Source organism: Podarcis muralis, chromosome 12 (genome assembly GCF_964188315.1).
Source record: "Podarcis muralis chromosome 12, rPodMur119.hap1.1, whole genome shotgun sequence".
In the NCBI taxonomy this organism is placed as follows: domain Eukaryota; kingdom Metazoa; phylum Chordata; class Lepidosauria; order Squamata; family Lacertidae; genus Podarcis; species Podarcis muralis.
The window spans coordinates 20,162,743-20,190,287 of NC_135666.1; the positions used below are offsets into that span (position 1 = coordinate 20,162,743).

The window sequence follows — 27,545 nt, forward strand, 5'->3', positions numbered from 1 at the left end:
GGGACAAAATGGGACAGTATGGTAATAAAAATAATTTAGTAGAGTAAGAAAACACAGTTTGAAAAGATATAGGAAACCAGGAAAAGAATGGAACGGGAGTTGAAATCAAGGTTTATAAGAGTCAATTAAATTGGAGAAATAAGTTTCTGTTTTATTTTAAGTTAAGTTTTGCTTTTTTTCTTCCTTCTTACCTTGTACATGACTGTAACACAGTGTGCATTGATGATATGATTAAATAAAAAAGCAAATTTAAAAAAATCCTGAGGGCCAGCTAGAGGCATGGAGGGGCGCATCAGGATCTGCAAGGTCCAAAGCTGCTGCTTTCCCCATTACACCTGAAAAACAGCCTAAAATTGTATAAGGTTTGATGAAGGGTCACAGCTCATTGATTTGTATACAGAATGTTCCTGGTTCAATCTCCAGTGTCTCTAATATGGGCTGGTAATGTCTGCTGCCTGAAACTAGAAAGTTACTCCCAGTCAATATTGAGCCAGGTAGGCAAAAAAACTGACTTGGTATAAGGCAGCATCCCAGGTTCTTTCTTGTCAGCCCTGGGACTGGCATAGTTAATTCCTTCCCTTTGCAGCCCATGAAAGAAGAAATGAAAGCTGCTTTTCCTGTGCAACTGCAGTGCTCTGCCAGATGATCTCTCTCTCTCTCTCTCTCTCTCTCTCTCTCTCTCTCTCTCTCACACACACACACACACACACACACACACACACACACACACACACACAAACACGACTCATAAATAAACCCATAGAATTGCTCAGCCTGCACGATAACGGCTGTCAATACCTGTTTTTTTCTTTAAAGCATAAACTCTATAAGGAAAAGTGTTTACAACTGAGTTGCGAAAATATTTACAAGTTTTCAGATAAAAATAATTTCCAAATACAGCTTTGAATTTGTCAGAATGTGAGATAACCATCCATTGCTAAATCCGGCCACTTTCCCCCTTTATAACATTACAGGAATTCGCCTTTCTTCTCTGTCCTTGGTCGTACCTCACCTTAACTACTGCAGTCTTCTCTCCAAACTTTTGTTGTCTCACCTTTGTCCACGTACATCCACCCTGCACTTTGCTGCCAAAATTACTCACCTCTCATCACTCTGACCGTGTGACTTCCTTCAACCCCTTCCCTGACTTCCTGTACACACACAGATCTTGCACAAGCTTCTTGCCACCCCCTTCAAAAACCTCGTGGCCTTGCCCCTCCTTATCTCTCTGTACTTATTTCCCAACAGGTTCCTTCCTGTGAGTTTTCCTCATCAGGCTCTACCACCCACCAATGCCTAAAGATTTCCTGCTCCCTGAAATGACTTCATCCATTTTCCCTTCCTGCCCCTTATGCACAGAACGGCTTGTTGCATGACCACCTTAATCCCTTTTAAATCGCACCTCAAAACTCAAGTTCTCTGGGGAAACTGCCACATCTCGCCAATCCTAATTTAACTAAGCCAGAGTATATGTAATTGAAGGAATCGCGTCTCTCTCTTGCTTATCCATGCCTCAATCTCTCCCCCCCCCCCCAATTCTCTGTTGCTTCCCTGTGTCTATATTGTAAGCTCCTTGGGGCAGGGCCCTGTCATTCTTGTTCTTTGTAAAGTGCCATGTACATAGATGGTGCTATAAGTAAATAATTCGCTGTGCTTTTTTAATATCCCAAGCCTTGGTGGTGAGTGGGAAAGGACTATGCCATTGGCTTTAACCTGGCCTTTCTCGGAGGGGCTAAGGATGCCACTGTTAGCCGTCAGGTGGCCAGAGAGATCGGGGCCTCTTCCCTAGCTGTGCCTGTGTTTGGAACGTGCAATTAAATGGTGGCATCTTTTCATCTAGTCATTCCCCCCCTTCCCTATATTTCCACTACCCTTCAACAATCCCTGTGTTATTTCCTTACACCATCTCCACTGTGTTAAAAGCTTCCCATTCATGTTGCTGCCTTTTTTGCCTAGCATGTCTAGCCATTGTGCTCTGTGCTCTAATGATATCAATAAACCTATCCATGCAGATCAGCATCAGAGTGTGAATGACATTTACATTTCCCCACGCAACTGGAAACGCACTCATTTAGATGCACCAAATATATTGCCGAACCTATTTGCTGGCTGGAAGCTGGATAAACTCGAGCAGCTTTTGTCACCCAGATGGATGGTTGGATGCAGAGGTCGGGAACCTCAGGTCCAGGGGCAGAATCCAGTCCTCTGGTCCTCTCTATCTGATACTTGGCTCTCCCCAGGCCAAACCCCCACCAGCCCTGGCCTACATTGCTTCCTTGTGGATAGCTCAATTGGTTAGCGCATGGTGCTGATAATGCCAAAGTTGCAGGTTCCATCCCCGTATGGGACAGCTGCATATTCCTGCATTGTGGGGGGTTGGGCTAGATGATCCTTAAGAGTCCCTTCTAACTCCATGATTCTATGATTTTTCCTTGGCTGGATTGTGTCCTTGAGCTATGCTAATGCCTCTTGCTTGCTTGGATAGAGAGATGTATACGTGCTGCTATAGAAGCCTTGTTTGTGTACGTGTGGTTGGAATGTAGCCTGCTATGAAAAGGTAGGAGTTGCCTCCATTGCCCAATTTAGCCTCTGTTCCCATCAGCCACAGGTAAGCAGTACCTCCAAAGCATATCCACAAGGGACTATGGCCCTTAGGCAGAAAGATCTTCCCTACCCTAGCTTTAAGGGTGTTACTGCCTGGTCTATCTGTCAGTCAGATCCTTATTGTAACCCTCCCCAACTTTGCAGTCCTCTTAAATAGCTCTTTTCCTAGGAAAACGTACAACACTTTTAAAATGACTACCCTTCAGCGCATCGCAGCGTGTTGTAATTACTGCCTTGTTTCAAAAACTCTTGGGTTCATTCTTCACAGTGCCACAGAAACTAATTCCCATAATGCCCCATACTTCAGTGTGAGTAGTCTCTTGTCAAATATGGTAGCAGCAAGTTATGTAATATGCCAAAGAGAAATTATTTTATTTCAGATTTCACATCAGGTTGCAAACAAACGGGTTTCCTGACGAGTAACAAATGTTTTATTTGTTCTTTGTTTGCTGTGATTGCCATTACCTTGTTATTAAACACTAAGGCGTCAAGAATATTGCCCCCCCCTTTCCATATGGTTGTTTTTGTTGCCTTCTGAAATGCATGCGCTGTTTCTGGCTTCACTCTTTTACACACAGCAATCCTTGCTATTTGCTTTCTCAAAATATTATGCCATTGCTCATTTGGCTTTCATTTGGAGCAGTTCTCTTAGTTACAGTCTCTATACAGCTGGCTCACTCAGTACTCTAAATCTTAACAAGACTTCTTTAATTATTTCACCAAATAGGGTTTCATTTATTCTTTCTTTCATGTTCATGTTTTTATTGCAAGCACATGTCGGGGATGCCGTTCATCTGTTATGTCCTCTCATTTCTTGTTTTAAATTTCAAAATGCTCTGCATTTTGATGGCATACGCTGGCTGCCAACTAGCTTCTAGGTCCAGCTTCAAGATATTAACATTGGAATATAAAACCTTTAATGGCTCAAGACTTAATACTTGATGGAACACTTCTCTGAAGCTCTGCCTACCCAGGCTTTAAGATCTGGTCCCATGTACAGCTGTGCTTCAGAATGTGCAGGCACAAGACAGGTCCTTCACTGTTGTGGTGCCCCAAATGCGGAACTGACACTGAAGATACACTTGGTCCCTGTCTTGTAGCCTTCCGGCATTCATCTTTTTTTCTTACTCTTTTAAATTACATTCATTGGGCATAGCTGAGCCTATAAGTTATGTGTCTGCTTCACAGATGTATATACTGCTTGATTATTATTATTATTATTATTAAGTTTATGGTCTAATTTTACATAGAATAAATTTCATTGGATTAGATGTATACCATTTTGAGAACTTTCAGGGAGAAGGGAGCTGTAGAAATGTGATAAATAAAAATTACGAAGTGCTTCTTAGCAATATATGCTGCCCCCACCTCTACTCACACATATACCTTGTGTCCAGCTAAGGCTGTCATCCTATGAAAAGTTAGGCATTTCTAAGTTGCCAATGAAAGAAAAATCTTCCTTTCAAGTAGCCAGGAGCTACTTCCAGCTGGATTCTTGTAGTTCACTTTGCATGGAGTTGCCCTTGCAGACTATCCAGATGCTACAATTATTAGAGCAGAATGCAGCGGCCAGAACGTCAACTAGTCACATGATTCCAGCTAGCTGGAATCATGTGACACCTATACAGGATTCTAAAATATCACCATTGGCTGCTATGTAGGCTAAATGTTGACGGTGATGTTGACATACACAACTTAGCATCCAAATATCTAAAGGAGCGCCTTTCTGTGTACCAGCCTGTCAATGACCTTAGATTTTGGGGAGGGCCTTCTCATTGTTCCATCTCTGGGAGTGGCGCATTATGTGATGATGTAGGATAAGACCTTCTCCGTACCCCGCAGTAGTCAAATGAGCTTATTTGATTCTGTTTTCCAAATCGTGTCCTCTTACATTTCTCAACAGTAATTTTATACATTCTGTGCTCTATTCCTGGCCAGTCCTTCAACATTTTGGCACACTGAGTAACAATTAAAATGCCACCCCTGTTTCCTCCCTGGCACATGACTGGCATTGCTGTCACCCACCCTTGTCAAGCTCGACAAGGGTCGTATCCTCTGGCGCACACGCCACCTGCTTCTGCTATGCTGCTTCCCAACTGTTTGTCAGGCAGCCAGCCCTGTGCTGGGGAGCTTCCAGGGTTGCCTCTCCGCACTTGTGACTGTGGCTCAAGTCATGCCTGAGGACAGTGCCGGCCATCACCAAATAGCTGTGAGGCAGATTGCACTGTGGAAAGAGAATGTGCCCAGTCAACTTGAAAGGGGTGTGTATGACAGTGTATGCTTAGCAGTGTGGGGGGGAGCATAGCTGTCAAGCGTCCCTTATTTGGCGGGACTGTCCCTTATTGCCGCTGCTGTCCCTTATTGATGATGTCCCTTAAATAAGCTGCTGAAGGTAATGGGGCCCTTTCTATGTCCAGCTATCCTTTGTCAACAACAAATTGTTGCTGTTTTTTTGTGTTGAATATATGCTATATGGTAATTTATGGACCTAATAGGTATCTAAAGCCATTTGCACGCAACAAAATTGTATTTTATCAAAGTAATTGTTGATCCCTTATTTTGGCTGCTGATCCCTTATTTTCGAGGCTGCTGGTCCCTTATTTTCAAATCTGTAAGTTGACAGCTATGGGGGGGGGGGGGGAGAAAGGAAGTGTCCCTACTATAGGCAATTGCCTTGTGTCACCTGTGGAAAAACTGGCTGTACCATGACCTTCCTTAGCTAATTTATTTCCTACAAAACCAGAGCAGCTCCTTTCCTATCAATTAGGAGTGTGTAGCAGCCAGAAGGTTTGGTTCAGATCAGATCCCATTTGGGGGTTTCAGAGAACAGTCAGATTTAATGTAAAGTGTTTTGGATGGTGCCCAGTCCAGTTTGGGTCCAAATCACAATCCTGAAAAATGAAGCTTTTTACTTGTCCTTCTGCCCCAACAGTTTTCTACTATTAATGTGATTGCACTAATTAAACACCTAGGGATTATTACTGGAATGCCCAGTAATATTATTGTTAGAATGTAGGTAGGATCGAAGCCACTGTTATTCCTGTGCCACCCAGAGTTTTCCTTGGGCAGATAATGCTTGTTATTAGGGTTTTGTTTCCCTAGTCACAGGTGGTTAAAAAAAAGCTGAGGGGGAATGACAATTTTCAGGAATGGAAGGGGTGTTGTTGTTGTTTTTTAAGCTGATGTGACAGAGATCTTGTCAGTTACTATTTCAATTTTCCATCGCCGCACTGAAAATTGCATTGTGTCATCATCATATAGATTATTCCGAGGGGAATTATGGAGAGTCAGAGTGGGCACCATGATGGGAAATTAAAATGGCATTTCTGACAGGAATGAAGAAAAAGGAAGTGAGGACATCCTTTCAGCCTCTGACCTGACGCCGTTCCAAATTCAGAAAGTTCACATTGGTAAACCTGTGGCTCAGTCTTAGTTTCTGTTATAGCTTGCATTTGTCCAAGGAGGAAACCTGAATTCTGTGTTTGTGTGTGAGAGTGTGCAGAGTTCATGTGAAAAGAATTGTCCCTCATAAAGAAAAAAAATCCAAAATGTGTTTGGCATTTATAACTACAGTACAAGAGAGAGAGAGTTGAGAAGTCTTCCCTCTTTTGTTTTCTTCTGCTAGTTTAGGACCTTTTCTCTGACAATTATAAAAATGACCATACCAGAAGACATGGTTCTTATTCACTACCTGTCTTCAAGTACAAAATCTCTATAAAAGAGAACCTAAGAGGAGGAATGTCTCAATGGGAAGATTTTTACTCTCCCAGTAAAAATCTGCTTGCCACATTATGTTTTAGTTAAAAACCTAATGTAACTTGCAGAATCCGCTGCTGAAAGTTCTCAGTATCTTTTCTGAAATAGATTTCTCCCTAAGAAGTGGTATGATGGTAGTCCCACCAAATCTTGCAACCTTGTGGAAGTCGCTGCTTGTTGAGCATAACAAAAACCTAAGGGAAGGATGGAGACCCTTCACAAAAACGGAAACCAAAACGAGGAAGTTGGTGCTAATCAGTGACTGCTGAGAGGCAGGATGCCCAGAGCTAGTGGGCCAGGAAACCTCCGTCCAGAAAAAATACTTTCAGTGGCAGGTCATGAACTCTTTGTAGACTTGATTGCATGAGCAGGATGGTATTTTGTGACCGAACAATTTGCAAAGGTCCTGTTTGTACAGAGAACATTTTTAGATGTTCAGTTGCTCCTTAATATATTTATATCCTGCCTCAAAGCTTTTTCACTGTAGCTTTATTTATTTTAAACGTTTATATCCCACTTTAACAAGAAATGTCAATGTAGCTAACGGCAGCACATAGCCATAAAAACATCAAAAACATCATAAAAAGTCAAGAATAAAATTACACAAAAGCAGCAGCCTGCAAACCCCAGTATTGGCAGTAGTTTTTTAAAAAATCCCAGAGTAGTCAGCCAGCACAAAAACTTCCCCTCCAAAGTCATGCGCTCACTCAGTGGTGAAATGCAAATAGTGATGGGGCTAGCTGGGCCTTCCTGTGAACATTATTCGAGGGTGTTGACATCATCAGTGAAAACGCCATGCTCTTTTCGCACAGTTGTTCATTGGAGCAGTACGAGTTCTTCCACTTAAAGCAGTGAAAGCAAGTGTAGTATAAAAACTCTGTTCTTTTAATTCCCTTAGGGGAGGAAAATGTAGAAGGGATTTGTGAAATCCTACATGCGAACAGTGAACTCAGTTCTCAGCGTGGTTCCTTACGTAGCCCAAACAGTTGAGGAGATGGGTACGCCAACGTTTACAGAAGTAGAAAACTTACTTTTTTGGCCGGGGACGACTACCCCTTAGTGAGGGATGGGGTTGACTCCTACAGTCACTGTGTATCAAGTTGAGTGTATCAAGTCACGGGAATCAAGTTGAGGTAGTTCGTCTCGAGGGATGCAAAGCACTAGGGACCAGTTGCCAACAGATGTTGAATGGATGAAACCAGGATGCAACAAACAAATATATGCTGCTGCTTAGATAACAATAAAACACAACTTGCTTGATCCAGGATAAGGGTCCTTACACCTGGAAATATGCCTCATTAAATTCCACAGGGTTTACTTCTGAGTTGTTGTTTGTTTTTTAAAAAAACCTTTAAAGCCCTATAAGGCCTAGGACCCTTGTACCTACGGGACTGCCTCTCCTGGTATGCCCCACGGTCTGCAAATAACAACATCTTGGAGGTCCTGGGCCTCAAGGAGATTAGACTGGCCTTGAGCAGAATGCTCTGTCACAAGAGACCAGGGCCCTGTGGGATCTGACATCTTTCTGCAGGGCCTGCAAGACGGAGCTGTTCCACGGCCAGGCCTTTGACCGGAGTCCAGTCTGACTCCCCCCCTCTCCTTATAAGAACTTGCATGAAAGTGACTCCCCAACTTTTTTCACAGGCTCATATAAGATCAGTATAAACAGTTAGGCCTGGTGAGCATTTAAGGTCCCCATCCCTAATTTGTGGGTTGCCATTTGATTAGATTTCACTTTGATTCTGATATTTTAATTGATTGCTTGATTTTATGGTAATATGTTATATATTTGATGTTAGCCACTCTGAGCCCGGTTTTGGCTGGGGAGGGTGGGATATAAATAAAATTTAGTAGTAGTAGTAGTAGTAGTAGTAGACATGGCTGGGATTCTGCTGTAAGTTGCACTGAGGTCCCATTTAATCAGTGGGATAAATGAGACATGACTTAAGTGTCATTGATTTCAATGGAAACTAAGAGGGTTAAAAAAAAAGCTTGGGAGAATTAAAAATGGTTTCTATTGGTGCAAGGAAGAGAGCAATGTAGGTGCTAATCAAACCTCCTTAGGGAAGGCATTCCAGAGGCAGGGAATGATGAACTTGAAGGTTCTCTCTGTTGCCACTTCCTGTCTGTCTCAGCTCATGTTGGGGCCAAACGGAGCCGGTTATCTCAGCACACAGGAAAAAGAGTTTCATTAGAGGTTATGCGGCTTCCCGGCCTACTGCAGTATGTGAACACATCTCCTTTAACCCATTCTGCTGTGCTCTGCGGTCAACTGTATCTAAGCACTGCTTTTCACATTACTTTTGAAGGTCAACTCTTGGGAGTTTTGTGCGTCTCTAAAGTTCTGTGGGAAAAGAAGGATCAGACTAAAATAATGCATCTAATCTCTGAGAGAAGCAGCATGTAGGGCAAAACTCCAGAATCCAGAGGCAATGCTTTATGTAGATGCAAATATTGTAGTCTTAATGTTGCTTGGATCTTCCGACACTGAACAGTCTTCTAAAGTAATGGGCAAGTAGCCCTAAACCCTATTAAAATCTAAAAGGACTTATGTCCCTTTAATATTTGCAGCATTTCAGGCCATGACATTACTCTAGCGTGGGTTTTTACTGATTCAAAGCTACAGTACAAATGCAGTGAACGGAATGGAGTTGTGACTAACTTCCTGGATTCTGCCCTAGATCCCTCTTCTTTTTCTTGTTTAAACTATCCCAAGTGTCTAATTCTGACTTGCTCTTCTAGATCCCCACCATGTCTTGGAACAATTTGTCTTTGTGCTACGGCCTGCAACAGAACAATTCATTAAAGCTTTATTTTCTGTGGGGAAAATGTTGGCAGTAGTTACTCATCCACCTGTCTGCCTTAATAAAACGCTAATACATAAACTGAAATATGTTTCTTTTGGAGCTAACTTTTAGATGAGCGAGCACAATGCCTGGCTGAAGAGCCAAGGCCCTGATCTAAAGCCAACTGAAACCAATTATTATTCCCATTAGTTTCAGTGATCTATGGTTTGGGCCTCAAGTACATCTGCTCTCTCCTTTTAAACACACACAAAGGGTAAACCAGTATGTGGTATTGCTATAGTCAAATGGAGAAACAGTTCAAGGCAAGGAAACGCTCAACTACATGGATTTTATTATAACAAATGAATGGGTGGCATATGGAAATGTACGGTTTCAGATATTTGCAAAGAACGCAGTATGTAGGCATATTGTGAGCTGTTGCCATGTTCCTTAGGTTTCATTGCAAAGAAAAATGGTGTCTGACGTTTTCCGTGTGGACACACGCACAGAAGTAGAGTGCCAAATATCTCCAACATGTGGTTGGCCTGAGATTTTCTCTGAGCAATTGATCCGCCACACTTCTCGTGGTATACCAATAAAATTTCCCCCATTCCAAAATCTTAGTGTGGTGGAGGGGCTGAGGTGAACTAGCCAATTTGGGCTCACAGAATTGTGATCAGTTCCTTTTGGCTTGGCTGACTTCTTTCTAACTGGGACATAAAACTTGAATCAAGCCATTTTTATTTTACTAGTAAAATTTGCTCTTGCTTTCAAAAAGGCTTTTGATAAAAGCCCCTCACCAAGGACTCCTGCATAAATTTAGAAGCCACGGGTGCTTTTGTGAATCAGTAAATGCCTAGGAAACTGGAGGCAGAGAGTAGGGATAAATCGACAGTTTTCCCAATGGAGGGATGTAGAGAGTGGAAGATTAAGGCCAGGCACAAGAAAATAATTCTTTACACAGCGCATAGTTAAACTATGGAATTCTGTCCCAGAAGTGGCAGTGATAGCCTTCCCCTCTATGAATTTGTCTAATCCTCTTTTTAAAGAAAAAGAAAAAGCTTAGGCCCAAAGGGGAGAGTGGCAATGTTTAATAGAGGCCTCTCGAAGGAGAGACTCAGTCACCTTTTGGAAAATAGTGAACTGATTTCAGGGCAAACCGGTCAACTTTTGACCAAGGCCTAGTACTCCAACATCTTGCAGAAAAATATACCTCAAGAAAAGGAGGATCTCTCTACGCAGCTTTCATAGACTTTAAATCTGCCTTCGATTTAATATCACAAGACAGGCTTTGGGAAAAACTAAGCGCCTCAAACATAGACAGACGTCTACTGCATCTCATCCAGTTTATACGATTACACTCGGGTCCGGGTTAGGTGTGACCAACAGAGCCATTTATCCAAGGAAATCCTACCATGGTGTTAAACAAGGCTGTGTCCTTGCGCCTACTTTATTCAACTTCTAGATTAACTCCTTAGTAGAAAACATGGAGAAAGAAAATGCCCACCCTCCTTTTGAAAGCCATCCAAGATGGTGGCTATCAGTGGCTGCTGGCCACAATGGCTGTTTTCTCCATCCATTGCTGGAGGCAGCAAGCCTTCAAATATCCATTGCTGGGAATCACAAGAGGAGAGAGTGCTGCTTACTTGGGTCCTATTTATGGGCTGTCCACAAGTACAGGATGCTGGACAACGATAGGCCTTTGTCCTGATCTTGCAAGACTCTTTAAGTTTACAGGTCTCCTAACAACTCTCAGCACCTTTAACAAACCACAGTTCCCAGGATTCTTTGGGGTGAAACCATGACCATTTAAAGTGGTGTAATACTGTATTGTGCAGGTGGGGCCCTATTCACCTGGGTGATTCCACCAATCCAGTCTCACGCAATGCAAGGGAAGATATAACTGTGTGACCGTTGCCTATGAAAAGTGAAAATAGGAACAGCCTATTGCAAAATGTCCAAGCAGCTCGGCCAGAAACGTTGAAAAGGGAGATGGTTTTTGACACTTATGTTTATACGATCTGAAGAGAAACCAGAGTATGGTTTTTGACACTTATGAAAAGGATTGTGAAAAGCTGTGCCGAGTTTTCTTTTCAGCCTTATGTAAGAATATAATAAGCAGGTTTGCCGTGACTTTCCAAAATACAATAGGCACCTAAGCTTTCCAAATATATAACCAGCCAGTGAACGCTGTAAAATATTTGTATAGCTGATTAGCACTAAGTAGAAGAGACACCTACTTTAAAGTATTGCCATGTAAGCGAACAAAGGATATTGGGGGCGGACAGAGAGAGAGAGAGTCCTTTTGTATTTCTCCTGCTCTCCAACCCTTGATAGTAAACTTCCAAGGCATTAAAGGTAGACTAAACAAGAGGCAGTAACAATAGGTTTGCTTCTCCTGGTTTTTAACATGCGAATGCTTAAATTGCAAATCCCTGAACACCATTCTAATTAATAAACAAACTCAATGTGGAATCTATCTTCTTTCATCTGAATCAATAAACAGAGAAGTCATGAGAAAGGGACCTTTTCCCTTCAGGGAGCCTTTTCTTGTTAATGTTGACTCAGATTGTTAGTGCTTACACTTGTCCTTGTCCTTGTGTCATTCTACTTCCTTTTTAACCACCCAACTTCATCTCTGAAGATCTTTGCAAAGTGGCTCTTCATGCATGACTCTCATATTTAGTTATACCAGTAGTGAATATTAGCTGCCAAAGTAAGCTTTCTAAATTGAAGTAACATTTAATTGCTACACCAGACATTGAAAGATGGATGTCAAATGTCACCTTAATTCACGTCAAAGCATTTGTTGCAATGTGTATTTGAAAGATACGCTTTGAAGAGACAGCCGAATCTCATCATTTCTGAAAATGTGAGTACAGTACTACCTGCTGTCATGAGCAACGACCAAACTTGGCCATAGATGAGTTTGGCCTTTGGTTCTCAAACAGCAACCCCTTATGCTATGTAGCAAAGCATGAGGGGTGGGGGATTTCAAAAGATGTTTACGATTTAAAAATAAAATGATGTATTTTCTCATTTTTACCCTGCTTTTTACAAAAACAAAAAATCACCAGGCTGCTTATAAGTGCCATATTTTTCCGTCTATAAGATGCCCCCTATTTTTGAAGACTCACAATTTAAGAAAATGGGGAAAAATCTATCCATGTATAAGACGCTCCCAAATTTTGGACATTATTTTTTAGGAAAAAGCCTAGTCTTATTCATGGAAAAATACGGTAATTGCCACAAGAAACCTAACGTCAAGAATAAAATAGAAGCAATAAAAAAGCAATAAAACAGTTCAGCTTTAAAGACAACAGACACAGAAATCAATTCTTAAAAGGCTTCTGGGGTAGAAGAATAAACATTTTCAAAACACCCTTAAAAGCACACCATGAGGAGGCTTGGCAGGTTTTCCCTGGAAGGGAATTATACAATCCTGGCTATGTTTAAAAAAGTGGGGCTTAATTTTGATGCTTACCCAATGAGTCTAGAGTTTAAAAAGAAACCAGAGGCTGAGATGATGAACTTACAACCTGGGTAGATTTTAGGCAACAGGTTCACATAGAATCATAGAATTGTAGAGGTGGAAGGAAGGGACAATGAGGGCCATCAAATCCCATTCCTTGTAATCCAGGAATCAACTAAATCATGTGGTGTGCAAGTATGAGATACAGAGAGAGTAGATAGATAAACACACACTCAAGACCACTGCACATCTCAACTAGGCCGTTTAAATCCCTGCACATTGCTAAAATTTTAAAGCAATCAGCAGGCTGTATGTTTGAGTATTTTTGAAAGGAATCTCATGTCTTCTATTTCCCATGCTAATTTTGATTCAACTTGTCTACTAAAACCAAGTATATTCAGTTTTCCCCCAGTTGACAAGGGGGAGAGCCATATAAACATCAATGCAAAACAATTCCAGTTTTAAATGAGATTTGAGTTCATAATACCATGGACAGTAGCTCAGGCACTAATAGAAACCTGTGGTTTGTTTAAAATAAAAAAGGTAGCTTGACATTTTTGCTTTTAATGAGAGGTCATGCAGATTCTTTTTTCACCTATTTGTGTGTTCCCTAAAACCATTTCCAATGACAGCATGAATCTAGAAACTCTGGAATTTTGCAGAGGGCCAGAATTCTTTTTGCTAAGAAAGTACAACTCCCTTCACACAGCTGATTTTGTAAAAACCAGCCAGGTCAAACCTGCAAACGTTTCCTCATTGAAACTAACCCCCTGGCATGCCTGCGTTTGCATGGGTGCAAGCAATCAGGGGATCTGCTCTGAATGTTGTAGACAGAGCTGCAGCCTGTATTAAAACACCAATGAGCTAGGTCACCGTTAACTTTCTTCTGCATCTCACCTATGTAGCTATTTGTCCTTAGATTATGTAGAATAATGTGGAGGGAAAGGCTGAGGATTGCACAGCTCTTCCATATTAGTCTTCCAGAAGCTTCTCCCCCTAAATGAAAAAGCGAGACACTATGGTTGGATATTGTGTTTACATATAGCAGAACTCATCAATATCCACAAAATTGCCATCTGGCGCCGTGTTCAGATTAAGGTATCCATTGGTAAACTGAGGAGAGAATCCACTAGAGGACTGAAAGAAAGCCACAACATAAAATGTTCTTCTACAACGTCCATGCTGTTCTTTTATGCTCCTCAAGAAGGCAGATTCAACATGTCCAAAGAAGGGTTTGCAGGGACAAGGTAATGGGACAGTGAAAGAGAAACATGGTTGAAAGTGCGAATGAAGGGTCATAAACTAGGAGAGCAGCACATGCACGCTGCACATAGGGAGCAGAGATCAAATGTGGAAATGAGCTAAAGGGTGCAGAATATATTGCCTTTTTTGGCTCTTGAAAGCTTAGGACTCCAAAGGTCTTCTATATTCCGTGTGTGCCTGCCCAAACCTGATGATATCACCAGATACATTCCTTCAAGTCGTTCCGCTTTGTGAAGTCAGATGGGCAATAACTAGAGGGAGAGGCACAGTGTACGCGGAACGCCTTCCCCAGGGGAGGTGTGGCTGATGCCAAACCTGATGTCTTCTCAGCACCAGGCAAAGACCTTTTTATTTGACTGGGCTTTCCATGACGCACCCTGACGCATACTTAAAATGGTGCTTTTTCTGATTCTATGGAATTTATTTCTCTGCTATGTTTCTGTTATTCAACTGGTTTCTCTTATAGTTGACAGTGTTTTTATTGCTTTCATGCCAAGCTCTTATGCTGAGAGTTCTGTAAACTGAAGAGTGGCATGTAAATGTTTAAAATGAATTTAATAAATACTTATTATCGGTGTCCTTACTCTTAAGAAGGGATGTTTTGCAGCTTACTGGAAAGTCCTGAGCATTAAAGACACAAATGAGTCACACATCTCTTGCTTGTGCTTCCAGGTTAATACGGGAAGAAATCGTGCATCGTATTTGCAGGCAGATTCACTGGAGAGTGATCCCGGGCGCCATTTGAGATTTCATTGAGTGACAGGTAAAAGGCTTATTAAAGATTAAAGATCTGCTGTTAGATCTATTCAAATAAAAATGGGCAGAGCACTCTTACCGGATCAGGGAAGCTGCTGGGGCAGATGAACTACTAAATCCAAAGCCCTGCTAGACTCAAAACTGGAGGGAGCAGTTCCCACCCCCATTTCCCTGTTTTGGGACATAATATTCCCCTTCCACTTTGGTCACAACAGGATGGAAAATCAACATGCCAGCGCTAGTACTACCCCTGCCCCCAAGTGTGTGTGGTTGTGTCAGGATCCTGATCTGTACCACCCTGGCATGGCACCCACTTTTTTCATTGGCAGGGGTAACCCAGAGGTGTGTCTCTCCCCCCCCCCCCCCCGTGCTGGCTGGGAAAGGGATTCTAAGGGCAGATTTCCCTCTTTGAGGCCAGACTTTTTCTCCTGCAGCCTCTGAGACAATAGGCTTATGCCCTAAATTGCAAAAGGAAGAGAATGCCAGTGTGAGGGATCAAATGCTGTAGCTGGTGCCATCATGCCTTATGAGCAACAGTGTACATTTCAATGAAACACAGCAAAAAGGAAATAAAATATAATAGAATACAATTTTAAGAGAATGGTGCCAGGGGTGTTTTAAAATACCTCCGTAAGAATGATCACAAACAGTTTGTGCCTTTGATATGAATATCTGGCATGAGGATTACATAACCCAGCATTGGTTGCCAGTGTGGTGCCTCCTGAACGTTATTGCCCCAACTCCCATCTTCCCTGACTGGCTGGGGCTGATGGGAGTCAGAGACCAGTATGTTGCAGAACCAGTGAAATGGCTAGAAACAGAGGCGCTTCCGAAGAATGGAAGGCAGAACATAGGAAGGTGCCTTACACTGAGCGCCTCTCCAGCATTTCAGACAGGGGCTTCTCCCATCCCTACCTGGAGATACTGGCAATTGAACTTAGGAATTTCTGCATGCGTTTCAAGAGGGGACATGAAGGGTTTCAGACAGGGGACATTGCCAGTCCTACCCAAAGAGGCTGGATATTGAACATGGGACTCTCTGCATATATATCAGGAGTTCTTCTCCTACACTTTGGTCCTTTTCCTCTCCTCCAGAGGAGACTGACAACAGCAGCAGGGACGGCTGAGGAGGGCAGTGGGAAGCCCCCTTCGCCATCCTCCCTGGTTAGTGCTGTTCCTACTGGTCTGGACGACACAGCAGAAATCTGTATGTGCTTAAGCACCGAGAGAGAAGCAAACGTTGGTACTTTCCGTGGTAAATTCCTTCTCTGTGTAACTAGAAATATACAGCAAATTAATTGTCACAAAGAGCATCAGGGAATATTGAAAAACCACACCACATACTTTATCAGCACCCAAATAGCTATCATTAGAGTGTCTTTTCAGGGCATTGATCTGCATGTGATAGAATGTTATATGAAAGCAAAAAACGGGAACACACAGAGTGCATTGTAAAAAAGCCAGCTTTGCTGAAGAAAGGAAGGAGGGGGAAGGAAATGTTATGTAATTCAGGCCTCAAGCTACAAACCATAGCAAAAATCAGGCAAGGAACTGAATTGCGTGCATAATAATACTCTAGCAGCGTACCGACCGGAGAAATTATGATCATTCGTGAAGGAAATGTAGAGCACTGCATCAAGGCATTATATGTGAATACAAAGGATCCATCACTTTTAAAAGCTTATTCCTTTAGGCATGGTGTGCTTCTTATTTAAATGCTGCTGTATAAAGCATTTCTACATAGGTGCTTCAAAACTCTATTAGATAAAACCCACCCATCCAGCTGCTGATGGTCTAGCTTTCCAGTAGGTGCACCCAAGGGCTTCCTGGAAAAGTCCCCTTCTCCCCCCGCCCCACCCCAATGGAACACATCTTTTCCTCACTATTAAATGCACTGTTGTTTTGTTTTTAAAAAACGTTGCTCAATTTAATCTCATTTCAGATAACCACATTCAGATTCCTTGATTTGGGAAGCTGTTCTTAGTGATAGCTAGTTCACACTCTAGAAGGTATCTGACATCTATAGCATTTAGTGGCAGAAATTAAATGCTGGGAAGTCTGAAACAGGGATGTATTCTTGCAAACATGCAGTGGACACACAGCAGAGAACTGTAGCCAAACTGAACTCCCCAACACATGTTCGCCTCATGTCCCTATGTGTTTACCAAAACATACCATATTCACACAATAGGATGCTCACAGCTGCAACCACCCCTATGTACAGGGCAGACGCTCCTGCAATATAAAACGTGGATTTAAGAGGCAGCATCTATGATTCTGCGATCTGCATTACAGACATAAACTGCTTCAGGAACCCCTGTTAGGATGCTCAGAGCTTTATCTCTCAACATACAAGGCTGAGAGAGACGAGAGGATGAAAGAGACGGCTATAGACATTTACTGAAGCTTTATCCTCAGTTCATGCATTTAATTGATAGTTGTGTTTTTACCGTTGCAATTATTAGCAGGGCTGTAAAAATCTGGGCACCCAGTCACTACTGGCACCCCAAAATGAGTCCTGCTGACTGAGCTGCTGAAGAGGGCAGGACATGAGTTGTTCTACCTTCTGTGTGCACCCCAGTATGTGGGACCTGGTCACTTTTTTCTTTTACTTCCTTAGCTCCTCCCCAAAATCAGGTGCCATTTGCTGGAGGACGGGCCATGGTCCTAGGTAGGCTTTAACCTCTGGAAGAAAGGAAGGGAGGGGATGGAGACCAGAACTGGATTTGTCCTCTCTCTGGTGACCTCACTTCTGTCCCTCCATTCTCCCTTCCAAATTCTATTATTGTTGTTGTTGTTGTTGTTGTTGTTGTTGTTGTTGTTGTTGTTATATCAGTTCCTAGGTTTTGCAGTTGCTCTTGTTTCACTCCAACTCCCATCAGCCCCAGTGAGCCTTGTCAATGGGCAGGGACAACGGGCGTTGAAGTGCAGCAACATCTGGAGGGCCAAGAGTTCCCTGTCCCTGTTTCAGAGATTTCGGCCAAATATTTTTAGTCACTCAAGAAACATCCTAACCCTCCTAGCAGTCAGTCAGATCGTGTAATGGGAAACTTTGTATAATAAATGCTTTGTGACCTGGCTTATTTTCCCAAGTTCACCGTGATCCCAATGCTAATGCTCCTCTGAGCTCGTTCTAAGGACATTGTACTGTAAATATTTTGAAGCGTGATGCATTAATTTGATGCTGGCTGTGAGATCTTGAGAGACTAGCAGGACAGGAATGAATGCTCTTGCTGAAGGAGGGCAGGAATGGCAACTGTTTCACAGACAGAAATCTCACAGGGTGATTTATTAATTCGTCTTCGCTCAGTCAGGCCGTAATCCTTACACTGTGCTTGCCTTTCCCAGTATAGTTGAAGTGGCATGGGATGCTGGTTTACAGCAGCCTCTCCCCGAGGGAAGGAAAAACCTGAGCATTTTGCAGATGTTCCAAGTAACCATTTGAAAAGTCCCCGCTAGCTCTTTCCCTCGCCCCAAGCCCTGCTCCTAGAAGGCAGCGTTCCCCAGCCTGCTGGGGGCTAGAGTGGGACTACTATCCCCAGCAACCTGAACAGGGAAAATTATGCGCTATGTGCAATTTCTGCTGAGCTGGCCCTTGGGGTCCTCCCATGAGAATCACGCAGAGCATCATTTTCCCACCTGAGGTACTAGGATTTGTTAGTGCAGTTCAGTGTTCAGCAGGAAAAACGATCATCTGCTACAGTGGAACACTTGAGTTACCACCACAACCTCCTCTGCCTTCCTTCTGGCACATGGCAAACCTCTGGGATGCCTTGGGGAAGGAGGAGGTTGGAGCCACAGTGACTTGCAGGGTTGGGGTGAGCACACCCTGATCCTGTTCATAAGTATGGGATTGCTCATAACATCCCTAGTTTTTGTGTGTGTTGGGGGTGTATGTGTTGAAAATTTCATCCCCAACCTGTAATCTGCACAGTCCATATTACCATTCCAGGATGCTGCCCCTTCATTCCACTGTGTGTGTAGGCCTATATGCGAATGTAAGCATCTTGCTAGATTAGATCAAAGGCCTTTCTAGTTCAGCATCTAGTATAAAATCATGCATGGCGTGCAGATGGGTTTCTTCATCTCTCATAATACTAGAACTCAGGGCCCTCTTCCCATGAAGGTGAATGTTGGAAGATTCAGGACAGACAAAGGAAAGTATTTCACCCATAATTCTCTTTCTACAAGAGACATTGGTGGCCATCAATGTGGACAGCTTTAGAAGACAAAGAGACAAATTCATGGAGGATATGCCGGGTGGAGCTAATGGGACTTGTAGTCCAACGTCTGGAGCGCATAATGTTGACTTTCCCTGCACCGCACAAATATTATGGAAATTCATGTCCTTTTGTGGGGGGCGGGGAATGTGTGGGGTTGGTTTTTTTTGGTAATGTGTAAGCAGCCCCCCTCCCTGAGGCCCTGTCTTTCTGTGTGCTGATGAAATCAGACACTCAGGAGATTGGCTTGGAACATTTACCTTTGTGCAAAGAAAGACCACGAACCATCTCACTTTACAAATTTCTTTTCAACAAGTGACGTTTTCCAACACAAATGGAGAGGGAGGCATCTGAGAAGAACGAATGCTGTTCCTAGCAAAGTTGAATCAAGCCCAGAAGAAAACAAACATTTCTTCTCCAATATCAGGACTTAGTTTGTATTTTTAAAAGGATTTAGGATTCGGTCTGCTTCTCACTGAAGGTATTGGAAAAATGCCCAATTACTCTTAATGGAGATGGATTACATCCTTGGACCCCGATCCAACTGCACACATGCAACCAGTGCCAGCTTAGGGCATTTTTCTGCACGAGGCGGAGCCCAAATGGTGCCGCCCTGCTATGATAATAAAGTCTTGCTGCACCATTCAGACACTTAATTCATGCCTTCATTCATCTCCCCTTCATGGTGCTGTCTAAAGCTGGTCACTTCACTCTCCTGTATAGCAGTGCCAACCCTGGCTCCTCCACTTTTAAGAGCCCATGGGCACATTCAAAAGCCTATAGAAAAAACCGTTGAGGGCATTTCACAGAAGTAAAACTGGCAATGCTTAGACACCCACCCCCCAACAGGCAAAACACATGCACACACCCCAACAACTAAGCGCAAAGATAAGAATAGGAGGCTAACCCACTTATGAAAAAAGGAAACCCCCCACCCGGGCAAACTCTGCCTTTCAAAACATTAAAAACGGGGACGGAGGCTTTGGATGCCATGGTGTCCATGAGCACCACATTGGGGATCGCAGGCATACACAGCCCCCATGGCTGGATTGGACCTGGCAGTTGTGTATACAGCATCTGTCTTAATCCAGTTAGGTATACATGCATAGAAGCAAGCAAGAAGCACTCCCTTGCTGGTGCGAGGAAGTATCTTCTAAGGTTGTTCCACTATTTTCAGAATAAATGCAGAAGAATGGGTGACCTCACAGAGTAAATATTCTTTAGTATAAGTTAAGAATGCTGAAGTCCTGGCTGAGCAGCTGGCAGTGACCTCCATCAGCAAGTTCCCCCTTTTTTTGGCAGCAGTTCCTTCCTTTTGCTGCAGAAGAGCTTAAATGTTTCCTTGGATTCCTCAGTGACATGCAGGCAAATCCAGCAGCGGAGAACAGCTGCAAAACAGGCAGCAAATTCAGAAGAAGCTGAAAATTGATTTAAGGGGGAGCATTAAGGACAAAGCAAGAGCTTATCATGACTCTCCCCCCCCCTCCCCAATTCTTTGTTAACACATTGCTTTCTCGAAAGATAAAGCATAAAGCTGTTTTCTTCCTTCGGACTGACCAAAAATGCAGTTAATTTTAGGACTTCGTGGGGTTTTCATCGCTGATTCTGGACATAACAGAATGGGCAGATAAGTACAATTGGTAAAGAAGTGGATCATTATAATGCTTGCTGTTTTGCATCTCAACTGAAAATAAAGACCGGTTTTCCTATTTGGAGTATCTTGCAAGGTGTTCTGAAGGTGTTCTCCACTTCTTCTTGAGGACAATGGACACTTTTGCACAACCATTTTAATCGTTTAGTATTTTTTCATAGTACTTACAGGTGTGTTTGGTGCTTTTGACAAATGGTGCAATCTGTACGTTCCTGTCCACAGTAGCTTGCAAAAAGAGACGGAACAGGGATGTGGGGATAGGACAGGTGGGAGGGAAGGAACAGAGCAAATAATTATAGTTCCAAATTTAAATTTGAAATGGAAGCACTATAGTAAGTTGCAGGATATATTATTGAGTTATATGTTAAACTATAAGAAATCTCTGAGGAGTGGACGAAGAGAGAGAAGATTTAGGTGGAAAAAGGGAAGCAAAAAGATGCACATTTTTTCCTACACTTCTTAAGAGAGGAAGAATGACAAATGCGTCCAGGAAGACCATTCCAGACGTAGGGAAAAGGAAGAGATAACGGACAGCAAATCAAAGGAGAATGGTCAGGAAGAGCCAAACTGTTGAACGCCTCAAAAACTAAAACTAAAAGCAGAATATGAAGGGGCAAATTAAAGATCCAGTTAAGAGGTCAAAAGAGAAAAGTAATATGATCATAATGAATTCCAGAGGGATTCAGCTGTCTTAAGCTGTTGGTAGCAAATAAATAAATAAAAGCCCCACAACACTGTTTTTTATATTGTGGCATAAGCTTTTGTGGACTGAAGAATGGGGCCATGAAATGCACAGGAAATCAGCAAGTCTGTCAGAGCCCAATGTGTGACATAAGTTTTTCTTGCAAGGCTAATTTAGCACCTAAGGCGAGACAAATAGTTTCAAAGTGCTTTGTAGTGTTCTAGTCTTGACTGGAAACAAATTTGTTGATTAAATTTTAGTCCAGTGTGAAATTGCAGCACCACTGTTTGCAATACATATCCTATGCCCCCCCCCTGTGTATATATAATATACCTGCCAACAGAGATGTCCATGAAAGCTTATTCCAAAATAAATATGATCCAGCATAGTCCTGTGGGTGTTTGCTCAAAAGTAAGTCCCACTGAGTTAAGAGTCCATAGGATTGTTACCTTCATGTGTAAGGTAGAGCGTTAGTTTGATCAGAACCATTGGTGAGCTGGACCAAAGTGGCAGAATTCTGGGATGAGAACAAAGGCTTAAGGCAAGCCATCAGCATGCCTCAAACATGGCAATAAGATAAAAAATGATTAAAGACTGAGCCAATATCTTTGGACTAGAAGCAAAAAGAAAAAGGTAAATAGTAGGCTTTCTGAAAGCTACGACAACCTTGTCCTGGAAAAGGTAAGAAGAAAGGAGGACGCTGAGTTTGAGAAATACATTATCTATGTTTCCCAGACACCAGGTTGTCCAGTTCCTGCATCTGCAAGTTGCTGCAAATTTGTTAAAGTGATAACGCTGAATGCGGACACACCTCCTGCCTCAACTGACACAGTTACACAGAGCTGTATGTTATCTGCTGTCCATTAAGTACCTTAGATTGCCCCACCCACTGTTGCCGTTGGTGTATTTTGAGCAATAAGGAAAGTCTACAACACCACTTTGTTTTTGGTTTTAGCAATGCAGTTTACAAAGCAGGAGTGGGAAGCTATGGCCCTCCAGATCTTGTTGGACTCCGATTCCTATCATGCCCAAGCCATTGGCCCCACTGCCTGGTGCTGATGGCAATTGCAGTTCAACACCTGGAGAGCCATAGGTTTCTCCCCACCACTGTCAACCTGCTATAAAGTGTCCCACTGTTTTCAGTTCTTGGCTGCATGGACCAATGGCCCTGGCAGTATTAGCATTATATACAGTCAGTCCATGGGTCCATCTTCTGATCTTCTGGGTTGCCTCTTCTGACCAGCAGCAGCTCTTCAAACATAGACAGGGATCCTTCCAGCCTCTACTACCTTAGAAGGAGATGTGAGGAACTAAACCTGGAACTTGGTGTACGTAAAGCATGTCCTCTAGTGCTGAGCTGCAGGTCCTTCCCCAATAAAACAATCCCGGCCTCTCTGCTCTTCACGTCCTGACTTTGCAAGGCTGGTTTCGTGTTTACAGAGCTATATGGACAAGACAAGGGAAAGAACATGATGCTTATACACATCTCTCTTCGCAGGCTGCCTTTTATCTGCATTTGCCTACCTTAAATATCAACATTGTGACTTTGGAATTTTGTTATGAAGTTAAAAGCTTAAACGAAAAACTTGCTTCCCAGAGCAGCCAGAAATATTTGAACACTTAAAGGCTTTCTGTCTGTGATTCAGAGATTTATTTATAAGACTGCTGATTTTGGGACATCAAACGTATACATTCAAACTGCAGGAATGAGTCACATTTGTAGGAGGTAATTACTACCAGAAAGTACATTCTAACTTTTGTCGGTTCCTCTTTAAAATGTCCACTTAAGAGTGCCATGTTCTAAAAATAGCCTTCTTTGTTATGTGCTCAGTAAAATCCAGCCTTACTGTATGGTGTGGTAATCTATGGAGGTTTAGCCTTGTGGATAAGGGCATGTGTAGGCTTTACGGGAGGGCAAGTCCTGGACCATTTCTGGAGCGGTGGCCTGGTTAAAAATCACAAAAGCTAGTGCACTGATGCTGGTCTTTGTGGGCGCAGCTAACATTTGCAAACATGATACTTCTGCAGCACAAACCCTGGAAATGTTTTGCAATGCTCTTTGGCAGTTAGGGAATCCAAAAATTGTACGTGAGAGGGATTTCACAGTTGGAGGACATTCCAGGCATGCATGGGAACTTATCCTATAGCAAGGGAGGGGAACCTGTGGCCCTCCAAATTTATTATTGGACTCCATCTCCCAGGCAGCATGGCCATCTGCCAGGAACGATGGGAGGTGTGGGCCAGCAACATCTGGTGGGACACAAGTTTCCCATCCCTTATGGTGCGTGGCTTTGGGATCACCCTCTATTGAAGGGCTGTGGCCTTCCAGATGCTGTTGGACTCCCATCAGATGTAGCCAGCATTGCCAGTGGTCAGGGATGATGGGGGTTGTGGTCCAGCAACATCTGCTGCAGTTCTTGACACAGTTCTTGGAGGATGCATTGGTTGCAGTCCCTGGCTTGGAGCTATTTTTGGCTCTTTTGTCCAGTCCTTTTCCTGCTCCAGAACTTCAGCTGTCTCAAATCCCCACCCTCTCAAGATTTATTCTTCAGCTCCCATGCGTTCAGCTGCCCTTGCAAATGCTGTTCCAAATGCCCAGTAGGACATTGCACTCCTATTGCCCTACTTTGCCCTTATCCTTTCTTAGTTCACTGGTAGCAAACCTGCCCTTCCAGCCTGGTTCTGCAGCATGAAGCCTCTTTGTTCAGTTTGTTGAAGCCCTGGCCAAGGCCCCGCCCTCTGTCTGAAGTCTGTCCTGCCCAGACTGGAAAGGGGGCGATCTGTCAGCAATGCAGGATCACAATCTTCCGCTGCTTTGGAGTCTTCTGAGTTACTGATGACTTCATTGGATCTTTGAAGTCTTCTTCTGGCAGATCAGGACTACCCTTCTCTCCTAGCAACAGGAAAGGTGAGAATCGAGGAAGGTGGCTCTGTGCCATGTCCAAAAGCACAGGTCCCTGAAACCTGTCATTTCCAGGGGAGAAATGATTGCAGAGAGCTGGTAGGAGAGGCGAACTGGACAGCTAGTTGTGCCAAAAGAAGACACTGGCTGGAAAGGTCCAATGAGTGTGTGCATGTGTTGTGCTCCTGCAGTTATCTGTGTGCATGCCACCTCTGGGTGTCACCTCTCTCTGCAATTTCCCAATTAGCTGAGCAGCAGGAAAGAGAACTACCCTCCAAAAAGACAACACGTAATGTGTAATAATGCTGATGCAAACTCCTCTTCCTTTAGAGGAGTTTGTATCAGCATTAGTACACATGTGTTGTGTTTTGGGCATGTGTGGTCTGCATGTGTGCAAGGGGGAATGTGGGGTGGCGATGCCCATTTTTGCTTAGGCCACACTTGCATGCACACCTCTGAGGGTTGGCTAAAAGGGAATGCAACCCTCTGGCCCAAAAAAGAGGTTAGTCCCCAGCCATCTGCTTTAGTTGTGCTATTGTTGCAAGAATTTCATTTACAGCACAAACCTAGGCATCTCTACTCAGAAGAGTAGGCCTTACTCACTGATAAGTGGATATTGGATTGCAGCCTTGGTTTAGCACATATCATTGCTGCCTTACTAGCCAGGAGAATTCTTCCATTTGCTTCTGCGGTTGTTTGTTACAGTTATTTTGCATTTGCAAGAATGATAGCATGGTACAGTTCTGCATAAATGAATACAGGTTATGAATCAGCGTGGAATTGAGCCCAGTGCTGTCCTCTGCCTGTCACAACCTTATAAATTAATCTCCCCATGCAGGGGATTATGCCTATTCCAAAAAGCTGCCATCGCCCTTCCCACAGTAATCTCTTTCAGTATGTTCTGAGGGTGGTTGTTCCTATCGTTTGGTCCACCCAACAAACAAACAAACAAACAAACTCACACGCTTCATAGCAGGGATTTAATTACTCTCATTAGGGGCATGTAGTGTGCTGTCATACCACAACGCTATGGTTCAAAAACCCAAAACAAATAGATGCAACTGTGATCAGCAAGACAGACCAGACACATTTTGAGTGGTTACTGCACTGCGGTTACAAATGGAATGCAGAGACTCTCCATTCAGTTCTGTGGGCTATGGAGCTATTCCAATAAGAAGTCTGATCAGGCATCAGAAGATGTGTGTCTGCCACATATTTTGAGCCAGTCATTTTTAGGTCACCATCCCTCCTTCAAAGAAGGTTTGATAGAACAATGGCCCATGTAGACAGTTTTCACGGAGGTCCATCAAGCTAGCTAGTAACCATACCATGTGGTATAACTGAGTCCAGGGCCTCCTCGACTGCCTTCCATGCTGCTAATCAGGATTATCATTGCTTGCAATTTTGCTGGCAGTAAAGCTGCAGCCCCCCCAGTAAGAAAGACCAGGAATGGGCAGATCTAATAAAAACAGAGCAAGTCAAACAACAAGCTGGACCTTGAAACTGGTTCCTTTCTAGGTTTGCTATGTAACAAGCTGCAGGTTCTCATTTCTGCTTTCCCCAATAGAGATCAAAGCCAATATTCCTTCTAGTTCTGTTGCTCCAGTTCCTTCATTTCTCGACTCCCACATTATATCCAGTCAAGTGATCATGCAATATGCATAGCTATATAATTAATGCCAAGAGTTCATCACTGCTTTCACCCAGTTGTTTATAACAATGGGAATGCTGTTTGTTTAGCGATCTAACCTCTTGTCCGTGGAGTGAGAAAACCGTTTTCCATTTCCATTTATTATATTTTTATGCCGCTTTTGACTCACACGAATCACAAAGCGGCTCACAAATAATAAATAAGAAAACAGAACGGAACGTCACAAATATAACACAAATCATATAGAATAGTTAACAAATCACTAAAGCCACCACGTTCTAGAAAACACTATGACTAAAACAACTTAAAAAAAATAAGCTAAACAGCACAAACACAAGCAGCATCATATAACCATTTTCCTCTGTCTGAAATGTCATACTATATCACCTCCACCGTGGTTCATATATGGTTCCTTTCAACTAAAACTTTTGCTCCTCACATGGTATGTCCCCTTGGCTCTTACAGTTTGGACTCCTGATAATGCCTCTTTCCATGTCGTCTTATTGGAATGTGTTTAGGTGAGAGGTGGGGTTACTGTGGCCCTATTGTTGGACACACCAACTCCCCTCAGCCCCAGCCAGCATGACCAACTGTGAAGCATGATGGGAGTTGTAGTCCAGCAACATCTGGAGGACCACAGGCTCCCACCACTCATTTAGATCCTGTGCAATTTTGTTACAGGATCCAAACCTGTCCTAATTCTCACCATACTCTTCTAACCACCACCCACAGCACAGTTTTGTTGTTGTTTCGCCTTACAAACATCACAACTACGACTGGTTTATGAGCGTTCGACTTTTGTTCTGGTTCTTAAACCCTGATTCTTCAAAGCCATTTTTGCACAGTAGGCATGAGGAACCTTTGGACTTGAGGTGCAAGACATCCTTCTCTCTTCCATTCTCTCCATCATCCGTTCTTTCCCTCTCTGACACACACGTACGTACTTTTTCTCCCCTTCACCCATCATTCATTCATCCTCTGGTTAGTGTGTGTCAGCATCAGTCATGCACATTTCAGGAAGAATAAAACCTTCATCACACCAGGCCAGCAATGAAATGAAAGATTTAGAGAGTCAGAGGCTCAGACCACTTCCAGGTTTGGGGACACACAGCTATAATAAGAGTAAGAGTAAGAATCTTCAAAATATTGAGGAGCATACTGACGGGAAGCACAAGGGTGGGGAAATCTTACTGTTGCACAACCATGCGTTTTAATTATTGTATTGTTTATACATGTTATGCCTTAGAATTAGCTGTGCTTGTTAAATAAAATAGCTTTGCGTGTTCTCCCATATGGTTTGGATTTGGTTAGGAGGGTTCAAACCTATTTACAAGCTTAGCACTCTTGGAAGTAAGAAGTGAGGTCCTCTTGTGAGAGAAGGTTTATTGGTTTGCTCTGCTTTTGTTTTTATTCATTATGTCTTTTGTGTCTTCATGTTGTGATTTTATTTTGTGAACCGCCCTGTGATCTTCAGATGAAGGGCAATATACAAATAAAATAAAATAAAATGAGTCAAAACTCTGATGTGTTGACTCATTTTATATTTTAGAATAGCTAATGCTCTTCTAGGCTTCATCAACAGAAGTATAGTGTCGTGATCAAGGGAAGTAATAGTACTGCTCTATTCTGCCTTGGTCAGACCACACCTGGAGTGCTGTGTCCAGTTCTGGGTGCCACAATTTAATAAGGGTATTGAGAAACTGGAATGTGTGCAAAGGAAGGTGACCAAGTTGATCAGGGGTCTGGAAACCAAGCCTTATGAGGAACAGTTGACAGAAGTGGGGAATGTTTAGCCTGGAAAA

General features: G+C 43.0%; 1 long non-coding RNA gene across 2 annotated transcripts in view; it reads left to right on the forward strand.

Annotated features, from left to right (window-relative positions):
* LOC114607785 (uncharacterized) overlaps positions 1 to 27,545 on the forward strand; it is a 63,166-nt gene that overhangs the window by 7,694 nt on the left and 27,927 nt on the right. For both annotated transcript variants that reach the window (XR_003709222.2, XR_003709221.2), the window contains exon 2: positions 14,554 to 14,644. This is a non-coding gene — a long non-coding RNA (uncharacterized LOC114607785). The remainder of the gene's footprint in view (positions 1 to 14,553; positions 14,645 to 27,545) is intronic.